General features: G+C 45.9%; 1 long non-coding RNA gene across 2 annotated transcripts in view; it reads right to left on the bottom strand.

The window, feature by feature from the left end:
• Positions 1 to 349: 349 nt before the first annotated feature.
• The window catches only part of LOC138566563 (uncharacterized), a 58,121-nt gene continuing 36,216 nt past the window's right edge, over positions 350 to 22,254 (bottom strand). The window contains exons 2-4 of one of the 2 annotated variants that reach the window (XR_011301964.1): positions 8,146 to 8,220; positions 6,446 to 6,727; positions 350 to 5,491 (exon numbers count right to left, since the gene is read on the bottom strand). This is a non-coding gene — a long non-coding RNA (uncharacterized lncRNA). Of the gene's footprint in view, positions 6,728 to 8,145; positions 8,221 to 22,254 lie in introns of both variants that reach the window. The other variant, XR_011301963.1, reaches the window with a different exon arrangement.

Raw genomic sequence — 22,254 nt, 5'->3', positions numbered from 1 at the left:
CCCCCCCACTCCCACCTCCCCTCCCCTTCCGTGCTCATGCTGTGTTGCCAACACCTCCTGTTGGTCCCAATAACCTGTACAGCATTTGCTGCTTTCATCTACAGAACATCTGAATCACTTTTGTCCTACAAAACCGTTGTTTTTGTTCCCATGTATATCCATGCAAGCTGCACCAATATATGCCAGCATTACTGTAGAAGGACTCCCAGCCCGTAAAAGTGCCATGCCACAGAAAGCATACCCAGACTGGCTGTGCACCATAAGTGTTATTACTGGCTAGACTGGCCTACATTCAATGTGATCCAGATATGTTATGTAGTAACACTTATGTTTGATTTACCCTTGATGCATGGTCCTGTACATCATGGGTAAAGCAACACAAGGGTTTGCAATTACCACAGTTTGGGCTTTCGTGTAGGCATGGGAAAGGCACTGCTGTATTGGTATTAACTGACCTTGATGGTTGCAGGTGCAAAATGGTTTGAGTACCCAAGCATCTAATAGCAGTGGCTGGCAAATGCCTAATATTTATGCACAAGCCATAACGGTTGGCTTTGCCAATGCTTGTTGTTAACAGGACTTCAGTGAAGGATACACATAGTGCTTTTTAATTGAGTGGCTGAAGGCAGACCAGGTCAAGACATTTTTATTACACCAATGACAGATTTACAACTCCAGTTAAGTCATTACCTCTCAGCCAACTCCTTAGAGAAAACACTTGCAGGCACTTGGAGTGCAACGTTTGATGGTAAGGCTTGAATAAAGTTAGCTCAAAGAGTTCCCATTGGGAGGTATTTGGGGCGGCAGGGTTCAGGAACTGGGTGCGAATTGCCATAGTGATTAGCTTGGGCATAGGCAGTCCTTGGGTGGACAAATAACCAAACAACACCTGCAAGCTAGGTGTCCTGCTTCATATGCCATTTCTCCCGATCTGTTCTCAGTGCTGTCATCGGGACTGATCTTCCTGGATCCCAGATTCGGCAAAAAATGTCTCCCCAGATCTCAGATCAGGCTCCACAATCCTGGGAAATCAATGTGAATTATACATTTTTTTAGAACACTGTGCTGCATTTGTGTTTTAAACTATGTCGGGCAGGGATTTGAACTGTGGTCTCTAGGTTCAGAAGTGAGACACTTCACCACTTGAGGGTCTGAGTAGGAACCCTGTGAAATACATTGTCAATGTTGCACTGTACTGGAAATATTGATGTGCATTTTAAGGGGTGCAGATTTTGAACTTTGCTGACATTATAAGAAATTGGTTTATTTTCCAAGTGTTCATGATAAACCTTCTGAGTGGCTAAGAGGCAAATGTTTATGGTGGCGACTAAAATACCCGTCTTACTCCCTCCCAATCGGGGCCTTTCAACCTTTTCAAATTAAAGGATCTCAGGGTTCCCCCTAGCAACTGCCACCATATTGCCAGTCAGCAGTCTTGTAACACGGCAATATATTCCTTATTATATTTTTGTTTTTGGGTTTACAATGTGCTGTGTTTCCCGGAGCCCTTCCAGCCGTCACTTCCCACGCGATTTACAGAGGTGTTATCACCTCATTGCCTCCTAACACTGGTTCCTTCACATCAGCAACTTGCTCACAAAGAAGTGTTTACAGTTCTTCAGCGGGCATTACTATAGGCGGCTATTAGCCTTATATTTGTCGCCATGGTAATGTAGGCACCCCAGGGGCGCTGCATACTGTTTTCACCCTAAGCAGGGGCGCTGGCCGATCATGTTGAACTGGGCCCCCCACACATATTCTGCCAGACCTGCTCCCAATCCTCCCTTCCCTGGATCTGCCCCCCGTCCCGTTGTGCTGCACCAGTAAAAAGAAGTCCACTGTCTGCACTCCAATGCAATTGTTTTGATTTATTGGTGGCAGTTTCCACCTAATAGCCCAAACTAAAAAGAATGCTATTTTTTGGAGGCCTGCAGTGCCGCAAAATTTAAGGGTGGGGGCTGGCACACACACTTACCTACAACACATTCACACAGCCATTCATCCACCACTAACACGACTCCTTGCATTCATGCATACGAAAAAACAAAAACAGCATTGACACACACAAACAAAAATCATACACATGCACATTCATGAACCTATACATACACATTTAATGTAAATACACATATATACATATTTAATTTAAAATAAAAAACCTTACGTCCATGCACCATTCAAAAGCATCCGAAAATCCAAACGGAGGACCGGATGGCCCTCTCTTCACTCTAATACATAGAAACACTGCTTGACAGGAGAGGAGTCCTCTCTTGCCATTCAGCGTGTACACGGTCAGCTTAATAATTGGAGGCAACAGAACTCACTTCTGAGCCCTGCTGTCCTGCTATTCTTTTGCTTTTTTTCTGGGGAACCCAACGGCTCCTTGACAGACAGCAAAATCATTGTAGGGGCTGAGAGTAGGCAGCACACTCCCTCTGTGAATAAAGAATATTGATGGACTGTGCTGCCTCCTCCTGGCTCCTGCACATGCATGCCAGAGTGCCCCCTGGCAGCTCTCAATGTGCAGGGAGGTGCAGGAGCGCCCCCTATGCACATTCAGAGCTGAAGTACCCCAGCCCTCATCCCCAATGCTCCACGCAAGGCTGGGCAAACAAAACTACCCAGGCCTTGCACAGACCATTGGGCATTCATGCTGGGGTACTAACAATTCAAACCAGCCCAGGTGCACAATCAGCTGAGGGAGCATTTAATGCTAACACTGTGCTGGCTTCTTGGTATTTGCCATTTGTTGAAAAGAATGTTTCTGTTATGGGTATCAACTGTGATGGGTATTACCCCTGTTATTTAAGATACGTATCAATCACTTCCTCGATTTTCACATAGGTATAAAGAGCGAAATCCTACCTGTTCTTCTATACTGCCTTCAGTAGGTAAGAGCGATTCACCCAGCGCTTTCTCACAGTGTGGAAGGATGTCGACACTGCGTGAAAATGCCGGGGAAGAAAACCCAGAGATGGTGGTAAAGAGGAGTTGGATGTGGACTGTCTCCCGTGGACTTCTCACGGAGTGTGTAGTTCTCAGTCACATTGTCCGTAGGAGGCTAGAAGTCTTGTAGCTATAATGAGAAGCAACAGTTAGCAATGGGAACAGAAACCAAATAAAGGATAGGGGGAAATAAAGTGGGAGACTATACCCTGGAAGACTAGTCGAAGTCAGAGCAGGGTTTGCTCGGTGTCCAACTGAAGAAATGAAAAAGGAAAAAGCTGCTTGGGAAATGGATCCGCGTCCGGGAAAAAGGGTTGGCTGGGTATTGTAGTTCGGTATTGGCTCGACCCTGCGAGTGCTGAGAAAAAGGGGAAAGCAGATGAAACGTGCAGGGATACACAGAATGCTGGACGGTGGGAGAGAAGGTAATGTGTTTACCTAGGTGAACAGGTTCTGGAGGTTGGGCAGGATCACGTAGTTCGTGGGAGAGTGAGGAGAGATTGACTATCTCGCGGGATGAAACCCTGAGTGGGAGAAAAGGAAAATAAATGTGTGTGTCTGTGAGGGTTGCAAGTTCGTAAGGATTAAAGGTCCCTAGGAGCGATACTCACGGAGCGCAGTCTCTGCTGACAGAAGCAACGCGAAGCCGTCCTGTGTTGGGAGCCAGTAATACTTTATCTTCGAGGATGGGTTTAGTCAGTTCTCTGGTCTCCCGAGCCACTGGACCAACCCCCTGTGAAACAGTGGCCATCTTGGGAGTAGGAAATTGGAGATTAGCAACATGACGCCAGCGGCGCCATAGGGAAAAGTGCCGGATAATCCGGTGCTGACGAGGAAATGTAACAGTTCAGTAAATAGAAAATTACTTGCCATGAAGGGGATGGGCAATGAACCAGAGATTTTGGGAGCCCTCACATGTATATGTGGGGTGAGGAATATGGGGTGGGAGCGATGTAAGGAACTCATGGGGGCAACAGCAGAGACATACACAAGTGATCACAGTTCAAAGGTGTTTACTAAACTGTAAATGCAGGGTGGAAAAACACCTAACCTAAATCTAAGATGGGAGTAAGCCTTGACCATCAAATGAAAAGGCAGTCCTTGTGGTGTCTTGTCAAAGTAAAAGGCCTATATAATAAAAAATAAAAAAACTATTCCCAAGTACTTACAACTATTTACAGAAAGAGTGTGGGATACGGATTTCAATAAAGAAAGAAGTGTTCACAAATAAGATGTGATTGACAGGGGTCTCTCTTCCCCACGTTTTAAGCACGGGACAAGTTGGATCTCCTGAGCACAGCACTTACTCGAGCTTTCCCAGCACGAGCCGATGGTTCCGTACCAGCTATCATTTTCTTCGATGGTTAAGTCTCTTTTGAATACAAAGTCTCTTGCCTTCGAGGGCCTGAAGTATTCTAGAACAAACAAAGAGTTCCTTTCCAAGTGAACTTTGGGTGATGACTTTTCAACCCTGCATCTCCCTCGGTCGGGCTCGGACGCAAATGACAAGGGGGACAATTGACTTCCCCTGGTCTTACAATACTCGTATTCACAAATATTAATGTCTTTTTAAACAGTTCTTCAGGCTTCGCCCCTTTTGTCGGCGTCACTCTTGCCAACTTTTACAAAACAGTTCACTGTGTACACCCCATGGTTGGGTTCACTCAGGTCAACACACTATTCATAGGGACTTCAGACTTTGCCCCTTTTCATTAGCATCCCTCTGGCGGGTTCATGCTTGCCAACTTTTACAAACAGTTCACTATTTCAGTATGGCCATCCATCGGATCGGTTCACTCTTGTCAACATGCTGTATGGGACTTTAGACTTTTCCTCTTTTCGTTAGTATCCCACTGCCGGGTCCACTCTTGCCAACCTTTGCAACATATGGTTCATGTGCTGCTTTCAGCAAGTGGGATTAATTTCCCTTAACTTTATATTCATCTGTCGATCAAAGTCTTTCGCCTGTACAGAGGATTTTACAAGACCCCTGTATAACCACTTTGACCTTTTCTCGCCTTTTCCCAAGGCCTTCTGGTCACGGTAGTTCCTGCCATCGGGAAATCTCCCAGAGTTTCCTGCGTGAGCACCCACGTGGTGCCGGACTCCTCTGTTGCTGGTTTTTATAGTTAAGCCTTTCAGAGTTCAAATTAGCCATCGGCTACTTTTCGTTCAACACAGTTCAGTTTCTTATTGACTCTCCCCTCGACTCACCGACTGTGATGAACCGCTTGGCTTTCTCTCTCTTTGGAGTCAAGGTTGGTACCACAGAGTCTCTCCCCGGCTTGGTAATCAGTGGAGGTGGGTCTCATGTACCATTGACATCTGCTGCAACACACGCTGGCTATTGTTCGCGGTCTTACAATTCCTTCTGATGAGGGTCCACGGGCCTTGGTCGGAAAGGGCAAGGTCGCATCTCTCCTTGTCACCCTCTCGGTATGCACCGTCTTTCTCCTCCTCTTGAACAGCCGTGCTGAGTTAGCTCTCATGTTGTGCAGTCTGCCTTGCTCGTCCTGTGCTATCTATCGTGCTCCACCTTTTATACCTGTGGGGAAGGGAAAGAGTTGTCAGTTGTGTGTGATTCTGGTCAACTGCCTGACTCTGCCTGGACTTTGGGTTAGGACATGTCAGGTGAATAGCTCTGGAATTAGTCAGTTGCTTTTCGTGGTGTAAAAAAGTGTTTGTGTCGGAAGAGGTCTTGTATGGGATTATAACCCTCTAGAGGAGTTTGAGGTGATCTTGGAAGGGTGGTTTATGTAGGGTTTGTGCATTGAGTAAGAGGGTTTTCGGAAACTGTACTTGTTGGCCACATTCGACTGGGAAGTCGGAAATTGACAATCAGAGGGATGGGATTGGTAGGGTTTATGAACTAAACGGGAATAGCTGGGATTGTGAACTGAACAGAGGGGATTGTGGGAGCTGTGAGTGTTTTGTCAAGGTAGACTGGGTGTTCAAAAATTAATTATCAGAGGGAATTGGAGAAGAATGGTTTGGGTTATTCTGGTGGGCAACATGAAAACAGTGATTCCTAGCGAGGTTGTTTCCTACTGTAATGGGTTTGGGTTTTTAATTGGTTTACCAGAGGTGTATGGGTGGTGGGATTCTAATAAGAGAGCTTCATTGGGAAAAAGGGAGATGGATGTAGCACAACCTAAAGGTTTCAAGGATGTCATTCTCCTCTCCTCCTTCCTCAGCATAATACTGCATCTCACCTGGGGCTCACCCCTACCACTCCCCCCCACAGAGCACAACCCCGGGCTTCCCTACCCAGGTGATCCTCCCTCGCTCGTCCACCCCCAGGGTTAGGATCTGAGAGCGCCAGCCCTGCCCTGGCCCTATGAATAAGGAACTCCTGAGGTCTACTTGGGAGAATACCCTCAGGTTTCTCATAGCGGGTAGAGGATGGAATGGGTGAGTAGGTGAGCTAGAAAGGGTATGGGAGGACCCCGATTAACAAAAAACAGGTGACATTAATTTTGACTTAAAAAAGTGTACAAACCGATGGCACACATTTAAAAAAAATTCTTTGAAAGCACGTAGATCAGCTGGGGAGGGTAGCATGGTCTGTCACACCGCCGTGTAGGTGTTTTATTCTCTGCCACACCTCTCACTTCCCGCTTGCTCTCTGCTACTGGTGTCGTATTGCTGCCAGTGGTACACGCTTGAGAGTTGCTCTCACATGGCTGGGCCTCGGTCTCTCGCTGCCTTGTGCAGGCATGGGTGGTACTGGATGATGCTCCCTCTCTATTGGCGTTTGCTGCTGCCCAGGTCTGGTTTGTTCCTAGAAAAAACACAAAAGACTTAATGAGCATTGGGCTTCAGAGGCAGGATGTGAGACAAGTGAGTACAGTACATAAGAAATTGGGCACCCTCAACTGCCACTGCCCTTCTCAGGGGTAGGACTGGAGGACTGGTTCGGGAATTCTCTCGGGTAGGCTTCCCACCCCTGTCAGAGGGGTTCGCGGAGTACTAGATTTGTCACAATAGGCAGAGAAATTGGTGTTCTCAAAGCCAGGTTTGAAAGCCATTAGATGATGTTGGCACCAAAAGTCACAAAAACAAGATCACATTTTTGAAAATCACAGATATTATTAAAAGGTACCTGGTGGGAAAATGGAGAGAGTGGCTATTGTGACGGGAGGCAAGGGGCTAGGACCCTGGTTAGGGACAGTTGCACTGGAGCTGGCATACCAGGAATCTCCCACAGGGCACCCAACCAAACGCTGGCCACATGGAGGTAAGGGAGTTCTCCATGACAGGGACTGCATCCCATGGCAAGCCAGGTGCAGGGATTCTGCCTTACACTAATGTTGATGCTGTGAACCAACCATAGTATCAGAGAGCAACATACAGAGCGCACCACAGACATCTGAAAGAAAGAATGCGATGCCCTGACGGTTGCAACTATTACAATTGTGAGATAACCCAGGATGTTTGCACGTGGGTGGTGCAAAGCTACCAGAAAAAGCGTCAGGACAGAAAAACCTTAATATTGTGTGGTCTGGTTCTGGCAAACATTGGTGGAGGCATGTTGGAATCGAGTGGTCCATCAATCAAACCTCCGGACTCCAAAATGGCAGACTGATATCCGATAGCTTCGTTACATGGAAAAGGGGCTTCCCACATATCCCAATCAGACACATGCAGGAACTGTAGTCCAAACAGGCATCAGTCAGTGGGAAGGCCCGATCGCTTTGCCAACTCTGGGGCTCCCAACTTGCTAGTCAGTGTCTCAGTAATGACCGAGGGAGAAGTATTAAAAGTGGTCAGGGACAAGAAAAAGTGTGCAAGTAAAAAGTAGGTTGGCAATGGGAAAGGAGGGAGGGAATTGAGATAAGCCAGGAGAACAAAGAAAATGCAGAGATGAAAGGAAGGGAGTGGGCAAGAGAAAGTGGAACATGAAGTGAGAGAGAAGAGAGCAAGAGAACGCAGAGCGGGCAAGTGGGGGAAGAAAAAACAACAGAAGGAGGGGGGAGTGCGAGGGAAGAAGGAAGTAATATAAAGGAGAAGACAGATAGTGAGACAAGAAAACACAGAGGGGACAATGGAGAATGTAAGGAGAGAATTCAAGAAACTGCTTGGAGAGGGCATAGGGATGAGAGAGAAGAAAGAGGAGCAGGACGGGTAGGTAGAACACCTGAGTTGCAAAAGACAGAACATATGTTAAAACAACATAGGCAGAAAAGTTGGAAATGGTACCTGGGTGCGGAGATCGGTTCAGAGCAGCATTAAGAAACTGGTGGCAACAGCTTTCACTAACAGGGGCAATACAGCCTACAGAGGAGGAAAACAAGAGCGATCCATCAGAGTCTGATGCCTGAACCTATTCAAGACAACCTAAGGCACCAGGGTGGTCGTGCCAGGTAACCCTAAGTCCCGGAGGATCCCAGCAACATCCTGACTAAGAAATATCTCAGTGGCCAAGATAGAAGACTCTGGACACCCTTTGAATATCACAGGAACCTTGACGGTTTATCTTACACATCGTGACATAGCCCTGATCTGGACTAAGACAGAATCAGGATCATAGCCAATAAGAGAAAAAAGAAACCACATGAAACATCACTATTCGTTATTTTACTTGAAAAACTCTACCGCAGTTTCTTTACTTGACCCAACTTTTTTATTTTACATCCCACAGAGAAAACCCATAAACCGTACTCCTTTCCTTGTTCCTGCAGTGATCAGATTAAACACAGAATTTAATCAAGAAATCAATGTGTCTTCTGTTGTCACTTGGACATTAGAGTATTCATCTTTCCCACAAAAGGGTGGAAAAAGGTTTAGTGGAATGTAGTGACAGGCAGCGCATGACACACAATTGTTGGATTCGTTTTTACGCATTAGCTATGCAATGGCGCCTGCTCCAAGTAGGAAGTGCAATACAGAGGCCAAAAAGGCCAGCACTCTAAGAAGAATAGAGATGTATCACCTAATATTAGTGGAAATATTGTAAACAGACATTTCTAATTATCAAAGTCATTTCATCGTAGAAAGCAAAGTGTGCAATAATTGAATGCTAGTATAAGTTGAAACAATGAATTAGGTTTTTGAAGAAAAAGAGGCGACTGAGAGGCAACATTGTCTCAAACCAGGAGTAAAACTTTCAAGTTGCAAGCTAATAGACAGCCATAAAAAGTTACTTGCCCCTCAGTTCTCTACATACAAGCAGCACTCGCCAAGAGTCCATTAGGACTAGCAATAAAGATTGCCCACGCTTACAGCTCAGGAAGTCTTCATTCTATTCAAGACAAGGAGGCGAGCATTATGCTTTTAACTTTCTTTAATACTGCCATACCAGCACTTTAAAACAACTTTAAATTACATTTTTTTCCTGCATGTCCTTGGGAAAAATGAAATCACAAAGTTTAAAGTTCTAGTTCCCAAACAAACTCCAGACAAGTAATCAAAGGACTCCGACCGCCATGATCCTTAGGTCCTCTGTAATCCTGACCTCCATCTCTCCACCTATCAGTGTCCTGCCTCGGGTATAACCACTCTCAGCTCCATGTCCCTTCCTCTTTCTTTTTGCTGCCATTTATGGAGATAAGTACTATTTCTACATTGTCCTGAATATGTTCGTGTATAGCAGGTTTTCATTAGTGGTGGTCATTAGTTTTATGTACAATCTGTTTCAGTAGTTACATTAGTATGATTACCTTGTGGGAAGCGCTTGCGAGTGCGTACATTTCTTCGTCTCAGAGCGAGCTGAGGTGACTTAGTACACAGTGCATGCGTGTGCGACTCGCGTCAGCGTGGTTTCTAATCCTTTTGGTTAGAATTATTGATGCGGATTTAACTTGATTTTAGCTTGTGGAGAGGCGGGGTGGAGCCGCAAGCAACGCCGCTCGCACAAGGCAGCCGGCCCGCTCTCCTCGTCATACGTTTCCCGCTGCTTGCACCAGCGAAAACAGCAGGCTTTAGGACCTTGCAGCTTGGAAGGTGCAGAGTCTCTGATACTACTGACTCTGCTTCAGAGCCTCATTTCATTTGCCGACTCCCCAGAAGTTGGCTTTGCTAACAAAGGAAAATGGCTCAAGTGTCCGGGAGGTTAATACAAACATTAGGGGATAGTAATAGCAGAGCTCAGAAGTACCAGACAAAAGGTTGATGTGGAAGGACACTGCAAAGAAGAGTTGCTATTGTGAGGAGGAAAGAATATGTACTGCAGGGCAGGCCATCTAGTATTCGCCAATTAAAATGGGAATTTGGACCATAGTAAAGGTAACAGGGAGAATGGAAAAACAGAGGCCGAGCAGGGCTCATTATGCAAGTACAGAGACTTGTCTCAGTGCAATTGATGAAATCGTAGCACTAGATCTGATTAAATTGAACGGTAATAATAGAAGGATCATAAATAATCCTGTGAGGGGATCAATGGAACGTGGGTCACACTATCCTGAGAAGACAGTAAAACACCCAGTTACTCAAGGAATATTGAGGCAAACGTAACAGAGAAAGAATATTATAAAGTGAAGGGCAGAGAAGTTTGAGGAATTAATTAATATACAAGACACACTACGCCAAGAAAGACTGAATCATACTTGCATAGAAAACAACCACCACATAGGAAAGGATACTTTCCACGGTTACCCAGAATATATTAGCATGCATCAAAGGATTCGACAAGGCCAAAGAAGGTAATCTTTAAAGAGGACAGGAAAGCCAAAAGTCTGCAAAGAGAACTACAGGAATATATGAACATTTAATATTAACAAGAAGCTTGAAATATGAAAGAAGGGAAGTCGTGAAGCATCCATCAGGAGAAGGGAGTCATGACTTATTCCTTTGGACATTTACTGATGACCGACGAGAACCTTCGTTAGGAAAATAAGTAGGGAATATCCCACAGCAATCGGGAAAGTTGTGTATTATTCTTATTCTTTTTTAATATTTAATCAACATATGATTTTTACAAAACTGTTTGAACATTCATGTTTTTCACCATCTCCTTGTAATATGCGTGTTATCATGCACAAGTTCATTGCTGTTTGTGCACATCTGTCTACTAGAATCACACGTTGGCGTTGAGTAGCTTGTTGTCGATATATTCCAAAATTTTGGCTGTGGCAATTTGCCAAGCTGTTCTATTGCCACCAATGAGCCTGCACCACCATGTGTCCTCTTCTTGTAAGATGTCGAATCCTACCAAGGGGGACAGGTATCGCTGTCTGATTGCCTTGGTTGCTGGACAAACCATCAGTAGATGGCGTACTGTTTCTTTTGGCGGCGGTACGGTTCATAGCAAAATCGACAGTTGGCCGATAGAGTAAGGCCTCTGATGTGAAGTATTTCATTTGTTTTTAACAAATTAAGACAGGCGCGTAAAATTAAATTGCGGGCTTGTCTATTCGGAAATTGTTTTATTGGTTGTTGCAATTCATTTCGTTTCAATGCATTGGTTGGCAAATGTGAAGTGAGCTGTAGTTTTGCTGCAGTATCTATTGTGTTTGCCAAGTCCGCGTCTTTGATTTTGCGTAGGACTCATAAGTTATTCTTCATGAGATGCAATTGTGTGGAGCAAGGCTTGATTTTCTTTTTGCCAGTCTATCAGCATATCGGATTGTTGCTTGTCCATCTTAAATCTGATCATTCTGAATATTTTGTTGTCGTTTTCCATTCTGCATTTTCTGAACAGCATGATGGTGTTACAGCTCACCGTACATTCTAAGGACTGAGGACTTAGTTCACGTTTAATAGCCACTCCTGATGTTGAGTTGGGCAATTTCAGCACCTGTCGCCAAAGCGAGGCTTCAAGTTTGGCCCATAACGCCTTGGGAATGGTCGCATTGCTTCGGTGCCATATGTGACAGCGAGCATAACTTTCATTTCGTAAAGATTTCCCGAATTTGCTGTCTGTGGCCCTGGCTTGGGTCGCTAGTTTATTTATTTTTGCATGCAATTCTGCTTGCATGGTGGTTTCATGGCGTGAATTGTCCAGGTAAACTCCTAGGTATTTAAATACTTTGAAGGTCTCCATTTTTGTTTGACCCAAGAGCCAATTGAAGTCAGTGTTTTTCTTTTGATGTTTTTGAAGGATCATAATTTTGGTTTTGTCTTTATTGATTTCTAGATGGTTGTTGATTGCGTACTGTGAGAGGGCGTGTTGGCGTTGCAGCCCTATTTGCGTCTGATCGAATAATGTGAGGTTGTCCGCGTAAAGGAGGCGTCCAATTGTTGTATTTCCGATCTTCGGAGGAAATGCTCCTGTCGTCTTCGATTTCTTGGATGTCTCCGATGTAAGCGAGAAAGAGTGCTGAGGCTAACAGACACCCCTGCTTTACCCCACGTGTGCTGGGAATTTCTGCTGACAATTCTCCCTCACGACTCAAGCGCACTCTCACCAGGGTGTTCCGGTGAAGGGCTTGGATTGGAGCTAGGATGTCTTCCTTACAATTTCATGTTTTTAGCTTGCTCCACAAGCGAGATCTTTCGACGCGGTCAAACGCTTGACTAAAGTCTATGAACACGGCGAACAGGCGTTGGTTGCTTTGCATGACTTTGCTTTTTAGAATGCTATAAACCAAGATGTTACAAGTTTACAAGTAGTGCCTGCCTTTTTTTTTTTTTTAAAGCCTGCTTGGAGCTCATCGTTGCATTTTGCAGTTGCAGCCCACGATTGGAATTTTTTCAATAATAGTGTAGCGTATACCTTGTCCATAACATCTAATAGGGCTATCGGGCGGAAGTTCGATGGATCCGAAAGGTCGCCTTTTTTGTAAATCGGTATGATCGTGGCTTTTGTCCATGATGTTGGTATGGATCTTGTTTCTGCACAGCGTCGAAAGATGACACTCAAGAAATCGGCCCACTCGTTTGGATGAGTCTTGAGTTCAAAGTTTGTAATGCCGTCGGGGACTTGTGCTCTTGAGTTCCAGATCAACCCAATTCATAACTCCTTGTCGTTGGTCATTGATGGTTTCAGTTGTGACCGCTTTAAACACCTTTGCAAAATGATTCTCCCAGGTGAGTTGGTTAATGTTGTTCAGGATTTGGTTATCCAGGGGTTTGTCTGTGGCTCTCAGTAGCGACCAAAAATCTCTATTGTTATTCGTAACGAGCGCTTTTGTGATTTGCTCGGCGTCTGACTGATACAGTTTGTGCCTGTGGGATCTGACCCAGGCTTTGTTAGCTGATTTTAGGCCTTTTAATTTTTGCCTGAACCTCTGATGTTAGGTGTTTTTTGACTGAACGCAACGCTCTTCTGTAATCACGTCTTCTGTTGACCAGCTCTTTATTATATAGGCGATTTGCGTTTGATCTTGTGGCGTTCATATTGTTTTTTGGTCGCATGTGTGTTGTTAGCAAGGGTTGATATTCAATTGCACTGCGTGTTTCAAGATGTGCTTTTGCTTTATATTTTGATGTTAGTTCGTTAATGGCCGCAGCACTTAGTTTTAGCCTGGTGCCTTGGGCGTTCGGTTCAATTTGTAGATTTGAATGAATTAGGTTTCTATTTCTTTGTTGCTAAAATGTCTCCAGCAAGTTATGATCACTTGCAGATGTATGCCGTACATTGAACGAGTTCGTAATATGTAAGAGCGGCTGGGAGACGAAGATAAAATCAATCGGTGATGCAGAATTTCCTTGCTCCCAGGTTGGCATTCTGTTTGCTTGTGGAAACGCGTTGCTCAAATTATGAAGTCCACAAGAATTGGTGAAATTAAGCCATTCTTTACCTCGTTGTTCTGCAGCAGAATTAGAATGGGTTCCTAAGTAGTGCTTTTGTGGCTTGCAGACTGCGTTTAAATCGCTGCATACGACTATGGCGGTCGTTGGATGTTCTGTTGTGGCTACGTCAATCGTGTGTTCACACAGAGCGATACATTTTTTTTGCGGTTATTGCTGCAGGATTCCAATATGTATTGACTATGACGACTTTGTTGGAAGAAACTTTGATTGTTTTCACTTTTCCAGATGAGTAGCACTGCCAGGATAGATTGGTTTGCGATTAGTATCTTTTCTATAGATGCTCCACATCCGTTTTCGGCATGCCGTCAACAATCCGGAGGCTAGGCGTCCTGTACAACCTCTAGCTGCTGGGGCTAGGATGACTTGATATTTGTTCATGGTTGGAGTTTGTTGAAGCTATGTCTCTTGGAGGCAAATGATGTCATATTCTCCGAGGTTTGGTCCCCTAGTTGTGCGAGATGTACATGGCCTAGTGTGTTCCATGAGCACAACAGTATTTTCTGTGGCTGCTCCTCTGCCTGTTGCGTTGTTGGTGTCTTGGAGCTCGTGGATGGGTATTTGTTACGTTGCAATGTGAGACCATAGTCCTGGTTTGTTAGTTTGCGGTGAGTTTGCCTTTTGTTGAGTTGAAGTTTGGCGTACTGTTTGCGCAAAGGTTCTTATCGTCTCAGTTTCACAGTTTTTTTTCTGTTGGTCTTCTTGCTCTCGTCTTTTATTGCTTGTGCTACTTTTGAATGTGAGAATTTGCTTCCTCAAGGATTCTCCATTGTGTACCGAGTCGTCTGGAGTGCAGAGGCCCCTCCCGAGTTTGTGTGCCTTTTCTGTTCCCTGTTCATTTTGATGTCTTTTTATTAACGCTTTCTTCTCATGAGCGTGATTATCTAGCTTGGGTTTCTTGTGTCTTTCCTGGTTGTCATGGTTTTCGTTGTTCGGTTGCTTCCCTGCTTGTTGACCTCGCTTTGTTGCGTCTTCGACATTGAAGCCATGCTTATAGATGTCATGTTTATGTGTTTGGATCAGTTTGTGGGCAGTTGCTGGTTCAAGATGTAGCAGCGCTGCTGCTCCTTGACGATCGTGCCAAGGCTCGACAATGCTTATATCTTCTGATAGTATGCCCCTTAAGTTGCCAATTTGATGGAATATTGTCAGTACAGTTCTCCTATTTAGGATAAGTTCTTCTTTGTTGCAAGATCTTTGTGTCATTCTGAGTGACCATCTGAAATCTTTTCTTTTTTGATTAGAGTGCTCGTTGATCTCAGAACTTGTTCTCAGTCGAGTGTTGTTGCCAGATTTCAGTCGTGATTCTCTTGTTCTTCTTCCTCTTTCTTGATGCGGGTTGTATTCTGCATCGTGGTACTTTGTTGTTGACCTTGCGCCTTGTCTCTCGATTATTTTGTGTTGATAGTTTTCCTTTGTTTCGTATTGCCGCTTATTGGAGTGTGCTTGTGTTGGGTGGTTGGTTCTAGGACTTCCTTCTGTACTTTGTCCCTTTCTTCTGTCTGATTCACGGTGATCATTTCTTTCACTGCGCCTGGCCTCCTTTTGATGTTCCGTTTTTGTTTTCATCTCTCGCGGTGAGTTGTTATTTTGCACTTGATACTTTTTATGTTCATACAGCTGGGTTTTGTAGAGAAGGCGATTACGTTTCTCCTCTAATGTTTCAAAGTCTCGCACTTTACATTCTTTGATGTTATTTTTTTTTCCACATAGGGGATGCTTTGTACACTGAGCGATGGTTCTGCTCTTTCATTTGCCTGCTGAGGGCTGGGGTCCTTGGTTGGTTTTGGTCGTCATCTGAGTACACACTTAAGTTCATCAGTGTGTCGTCTGGATCAGAAATTTCTACTGGATTTGGGGCGTCCAATGAGTTGTCTTCGTTTCTCCTTTCTGCCAATGCTGCATGGAGATGTTCGCCTTGCTGGTATTTTTTAGATGGCGTTGAGATTGGATCGATCAATCTGTCGGAGGATGCAGGAGGTGGTGCGCATTGCCTGTTACTTGTGCTTCTCTTAGGTCCTGCATTAGTGGACGATGGATTACTTATGTCACCTGTATCAGCTTTCCCTTTGAGGTTGTGCGCTTCGAATATCGCATATGAGGTCTCTGGGACCTCGTTGTCGCTTTTGGTGTTTGTAGTCGTTTCGTTTAGTACTAAGACTACCTTTGCAACGTTTTTGGTTTGCTCAGTAGAAGCTTTTTTTTGCGGTCAGATTTGACGTTTGAGCCTTTACGTTGGATTCGTGCTTCTGAATGTTCATACGACTTGTTGTCATGCGTTAGGTCTATTAATGTCCTTGTTTGGGTACCGGAGTCCTTTGTGTTATACCCCTTGGCTTTATTTGTTATGTGCTCCGGCACGTTGATTGTGGCTTTGAATTTGTCTATCGGTTCACTGGTGATTTGCTTCATCGTCTCCTTGTTATTTTTATTGTTCTCTTTTGCAGTTATGTAATCTTCCAGGTGTAGCAATTTGGACAAGATTGTAGCTTGAATGACTCGTTGATCCTTTACCGCGTCATTTATTGCCTCGTATAATTTGCAAAATGGATTGAGTGCGATGGTTATGGCCGACATTATACTTAACATGTCTGTTTTTTTTAAGACGGCTCCTGTGTTGTGCCAGGGATCTGTGACGCAAATCCTCTGCCTGGGGTGTGTACATAATCGCTTTGCCTCCTTCTTGGAGTTTGTAGCGCGTTACCAGCTCTCGATGTATTGAGAAGCGAAAGATTGGCGGCTAAGGGTGTAGCATAATTCCTTTTGTCTTGCTGGTTGAGTTGTATTTCCTGTTCTGCCGCAAGATGTGCCTCATTTAAAGCTGCTGCGTTTAACTGGATCGGGCGTGTAGATTGCTCTGTTTCTATAGGGTTTGTCCGATCCGGCACAATGGTGCTTTCGCTCTCTAAAGGCTGACTTAACTCGATTTGCTTAACAATCGATATGCTGAAGTTTGATACACTCTGACGAGGTGGTTGGTCACAGACATGCTCCAATTCTTGGTTTTGATTTTTGGCTTCAGGTTTGAGAGTTGTCTCTTTTGCTTTGTGATGTGACGAGTTCGTTATTTTTCCCACATTTATCGGAGTTGAACTGTTTTCACCATTGTGTTTTGTATTAGGTGGATTCTGTGGCGAATGACTACTAGGAGTGCACTATTTTTGGGAGCCATTGTGACCTTTGACGGTGCATTTTGGTTTGACAAAACTTCTGGCAAGTTTTCTGACGTCTTGGGTTATGAAGTTTTTAATGGCTCCTGCGTTAACTCTGGTATATTGTCCAGTTTGCGTTGTTTTGCATGGGGAAATGGTTCTTTCACGGCAGCAAGCATTTCGGCGTCGGACAGTTCACAATATCTTTTGGTTTTTGAGAATATTTGGGATTCAAAGAAATCTGTCAAGATTCACATTGTGCAGGTTTTTGTTACCACTGCTTAGCTTGTTTTGCTGTTTGTGCCATCTTTGTTGAAATGCTGCAGCTGCTTGTTGTGCGTGATAGGTTTTACCCGTGATTGTACAGTTCTTTTTTTATTTTGGTTTGTGTAGCTGAGCTTAAGGCTAGTTTTTCACTCTCTTCCCCGAATCTCTTTTTGCAGTTTTTTACTGCAGTTAGTGAGCTAACTGTTTGATCCAAACATTTTTGCGTGTTGTCTTGCTTTGGGGCGTTTACTGTGCATTGTGCGAGAGTTTTCGCAAGTAGCATGGACTTGCGCTATTGTAAGCTGAGCGACCTCCTGCGATATGGAGATCGGTGTCCTGGAGGCAGCCTCGATTTCTTTAGAAGAGTGTGCCATGTGATCCTTTGTTTTGATTGTGGCCTCACGCTCGTGACTGGCCTCTCGTCCTGCCCCCTGCCGACCCGCTTCCTGCCTTGACACGACGCATTGGGGCTCCAACGTAATCGCGGGCTGACTGGGCTCTGAGCCCGTCGCCGCAAAGCAGGCGTGTGGCTCTTCGACCGCCACTGCGGAGCCTTCACTGCGGAGCTTTGTCTCCCCTCCAGGAGACTTCAGTGAAGACAGCGCGGCTGCACGGGGCGGGAGAGCCACACCCCCCAGCGAGACGTCTCCAGCTGATGATGCCAGGGGCACGAGTCCTGTCTCGCACGTTATCCTCTCCTCTTCATTTTACGGCGAGTCGTTTTTTTCAAATGCGCGCGTGGAAGGGTTGGGGATGCCTGGGGGGGTAGGTCCCTTGTGTGACCGATTGGTACATACGCTAGCAATGTGGGGGACATGAGTGAGTTGTTTCACCCTTTCCTTGCGAGGATAGGCTATCTCCAGAACCTCCAGCCCCTTTCTTCGAACTACGTAGGTGGCGGCTGTCCTCCGCGTCAAGCTCGCTGCCGATTGAAACGACTTTGAGTGGCTTTGATTTTGTTGCCATTGTCACTTCGTGGATGTAGGGAGGAGGGGGGGGTGAGTGAAAGGAGTGGTGTGGGGCTGAATGACGGATATAGCTTATGTGACTTACCGTGAGTCAGCAGCACTACACCGACATCGGTCATGTGCGTCCGTTGGAGTGTTGTTCTTGGGCACGCCGCATCCATCGGTCCCCTGCCGGACCACAACAGACCACTTGCTTCTCCACTTCCTCTCCGCGCGTGCTCTGCACCACGAATGATGTTTTATGCGGTTTGCAGCTACTGAGTGCTGTGCTGCTCCTCCTCCTCCAATAGTGTCCACAGAAAACAGACTTGAAAATCAAAGGAGCAGCCCACGACAGACCACTTGCTTCCCCACTTCCTCTCCGCGCGCGCCACAAATGATGTTTTATGCTGTTTGCAGCTACTGAGTGCTGCGCTGCTCCTCCTCCAATAGTGTCCACAGAAAACAGACTTGAAAGTCAATGGAGCAGCCCACGACAGACCACTTGCTTCTCCACTTCCTCTCTAAACATCAATTGGAAATGTCCTCAGAATGTCTGCGTCCTTCATTCTGACTCGCCACACTGCACCGTGTATTGTTTCTGAATCTTGAAAATTCAGTGTGTGGCCTAGGACATGGTGAGAAAGCCGGCCAATAGCCAGATTAGAGGAAAGGGCCTTGTGTTTGGATAGATTCCTCATGGACATAGACGCAGGACTTGAGTTTAAGACAGTTTGATGGTGTGGCTAGGAAAGGAAGGATGGCTTTGGGAAAGAGATAGATGGGCAGGATGCCCACTTCCCAAAGAGATTTACCTGTTGGCCTGATGAATGCCAGTCAAAGCTAGCCACTTATCAATAAGTCTGTGTATCAGGCATTTGATTAGACCATTGGACTGAGTCCGGGCATAGTCATTAAGGAGTATGTAGCAGATATGGCTGGCAGATATGGCTGTTAGTTTGGAGTCAATGGCCACAGCAGTACGACAAGTTCTGGCAGACACTATAGTGATGAGGGTGATTTTGGACAGCACAATGACATGGAGATACCGTCAAACGCTCACAAAATGGCAAACAAAGTATTAAAGAAAAATAGCATAATAACCAAGATGGTGGGTATGGCCCTGGACAATCAGTCTCCCATTCTCAGGACAGACACTGGTGGGAGCATCAGCGGCAGGTGCTTTGAGATTACTGTTTGGGCTCCACTTCAGCATAAAAGGCACACATTCCAGCCCTAGGCTCCACATCTGTAGTTGAATGCTGAAACACGGCATTGGGTAAAGTGGATTCTCCCACCATTTAATGTTGAACCCATAGTAAAACCATGTGAGAATGTGATGTATCTGAAGGATGAGGATCCAGATACATCTGCGCAAGTGGACCATATAGGTGAGCAAATGATAAACCCTTTTGGGATGACTCACCTGAATCCACAGAACGGTATACTCATCATTTACTCAAGAGGAAGGTCCCATAGAAAGATGAAGGCTGAGTGCCCAAAACCATCCATGACCAGGAAACCGCATATGGTGCTAGACATGAATCTGAAGCTATCAGTCTTTTTATATGGGAAAGATATTCCAAAAGGAGCAGACAAGGACTGGGCAACCTGCCAGGACCGTATACCAAATATTGGTGATTTGGTGCTCTGGTGAGAATCTTGGATCTTTCAGAAGAAGGCCAGATTATGGAGGAGCTCCTGGATCCAGAGATCGTTTTGGGGTGGGCCCAGAAATCCTTGTTTGATAGGAGACACCAATGCCTCCATCACTCTGGCATGCAGGCAACACAGTTAAATTGGGTTTTTAGATCACGCTCTATGCTGGAGTCCAATCTCCAAGCACGGAACTGGATTTTGAACCATGCTGCTCTGCGTTGTTTTGCTTCCAAGACAGTGCACTGCCCCGGAGTGATCCTTCTTGCATAGCATCCTTCTGAAGATGAATCCTAAACTGGTGGGTCTGGTCAATGCTCTCATGCAAGGAGACTCTTAGGAAGTCCTCTTTGGAGATAGCCCTGTAAAAGAGATCAGCAAATTTGTATTCCAGATTTACTACTCTGGACAGAGCCCAAACCTCACTGAAGTAGTTACTTCAGTCATCAGTCTCTACTATGATGAATCACAGATGATAATCCCAGAAACCCTGGCCTGCAGCCCTTCTCATGTGGCCAGGAAAAGGCAGCCAAAACCTGATCCTGACCCTGGGGTGGTATCTTGTGGCAGGATCACATGATAGGGACGGAGGGGGGAAATCAGGTCAGGAAGAATTGGACGATACTTTAAATAATTTCCCTAATAATCATACTGGATATTGTAAAGTTGGAAACCTTGACACAAAAAGGAATATGAACATTATGGACTCAAGTTCCATAATGGTTTGAGGACTGAGACAAGGAAGAGGAGCTCAGAGTAACAGAACTATAGTGTGAAGTCTAGTGGTTGTGATGACCCACACCTGAGTGGGACCTTTAGACATTTAAAGGCCCTTCAAGTGGGGGCCATTAGAGAGCAGTGGAAGCAGCAGAAGCATGAAGTAGCAGTAGAAGATGGGGCTGCCGCTGTTTTGGAAGCGGGATGCCGGGTCAAAGTTGTGGCAGAAGTCGGGAGCCCTATGGGATGCACAGAGCGAGCATCGGAAAGCGGTACGGAAACTAGCTGTCCCATGGGAGAGCAATGCTCTCCTGGTTCTGTGTGCGTGGCGATCACAGTAATGCGAGCGGAGCAGAGGCACATCCAACCACAGGAGGCGCAAGCAAAGTAAACATTACCAGAGATGTCAGATGCCTGTTTTCCCCAATGAAAGAAGAAACATGAGCAGCGGGTCCAGCGGAGGCATGCAGAAAGACCATCGAGTTGGCCTTGGTTAGGTGACCCTGGGGTCTGCAGATCTTACCACCCGGGGGGTGGGTGGGCCAGGATCTGGACCCCAACCAGTGTGGTGCCGTCCGCACCGGCTCCCAGTCTTCCGTGGAAGAGAAAATGGATGGCCTCAGTTCGAAGGTACCTTTCTTGAGGCACAACCTGCACAAGTTATCTTCACGTATGGGGGAGACCGAATACTGCAAATCAGATGCTGAAGATGCCCTGAAAACCCTTGAGTGCCGAATAAATGTGGTACAAAACAGCTCAAAGTAATAGAAAACGGGGTAGATGAAGGGGAAGGCTGATCTCAGCGCAACAATATTCACATTCTGTGTCTTCTAGAGAAATCAGAGGGCCCTAGCATGGAACTCTTTCTCGAGAGGTGGCTGATTGATCTAGAGGCACCGAAGGCATGCTCTAACTTTTTCTCTATCGAAAGGGCCCTCCAGGTACCATCAGGTACCATCAGGTCAACCCATTCCTGGTGCTGCACCCTGCACAGTAATTGCAAAACTGCTCAATTACAGAGACTGTGACACGTTGCTACAGGGCCGGATACCTAAAAGGGATCTAAAATTGCCTTCTTTCCCCGACTACACAAAAGAGGTGCAGCTAGCCAGGCAGTCTTTAGACCCATTGAAGAAGTGCCTATAAACCCTTGGACTTATATATGGTCTGTTATTCCCTGCTCAACTCAAGGCGCATTATAATGGGGCCACCCACCACTTCACGGACCTTCGCGAGGCATGAGCTTGGGCTGAACTGCATCTAGGGTGGGAACTGAGCGGATGAGTGGCACACAACAGCCCCCGGTCTCGAGGCCACCCCCCCCCCGCAACTGGTGGGTGACCGTGACCCTGATACAGACATGCAAGATGGGGAGGTCACAACCCCACAAGACAAAGGATGATGACGCAGGAGGAACTGGGGGGGGGGGGTCGGAGGCCCGCTCTACAACAAACAATTATTTTACTTGTTTGGGTCTGCTCTTTCAGGGTCATGGAGATGGCGGAGCATAGGCCATTGGGATACCACCACAGCCCCCTTTTTTCGTTCTCCCTTTTTGGTGTTTGAGGGTTGGTGTTTAGAATGGTTGGGCAACAGGTATTTCGGGTTGGGACAGAGTATGGGGTGGGGGAGTTGTTGGGATGGAAATGAGTCTGTTCCACCCCCCTAGGTGCTTTGAGATGAGGTGAATCCCATATGAAAGTGTACGGGGGGCGGGGGGGACCGTGCTATAAAGTTTAGCGCGGATATAATATAGCGCGACAGTAGATGCATAACCCTAGAATGTGCATAGAAAGAAACACCATTTTGTAATAATGGCAAAGGCACAGTCTTGCATTGCCGCGTTACACAGATCTCAGCTTCATGGAAGGGCTCCACAA

Source organism: Ambystoma mexicanum, chromosome 2p (genome assembly GCF_040938575.1).
Source record: "Ambystoma mexicanum isolate Mex_15411 chromosome 2p, UKY_AmexF1_1, whole genome shotgun sequence".
In the NCBI taxonomy this organism is placed as follows: Eukaryota; Metazoa; Chordata; class Amphibia; order Caudata; family Ambystomatidae; genus Ambystoma; species Ambystoma mexicanum.
This window is presented reverse-complemented; position numbering and strand designations above follow the sequence as displayed.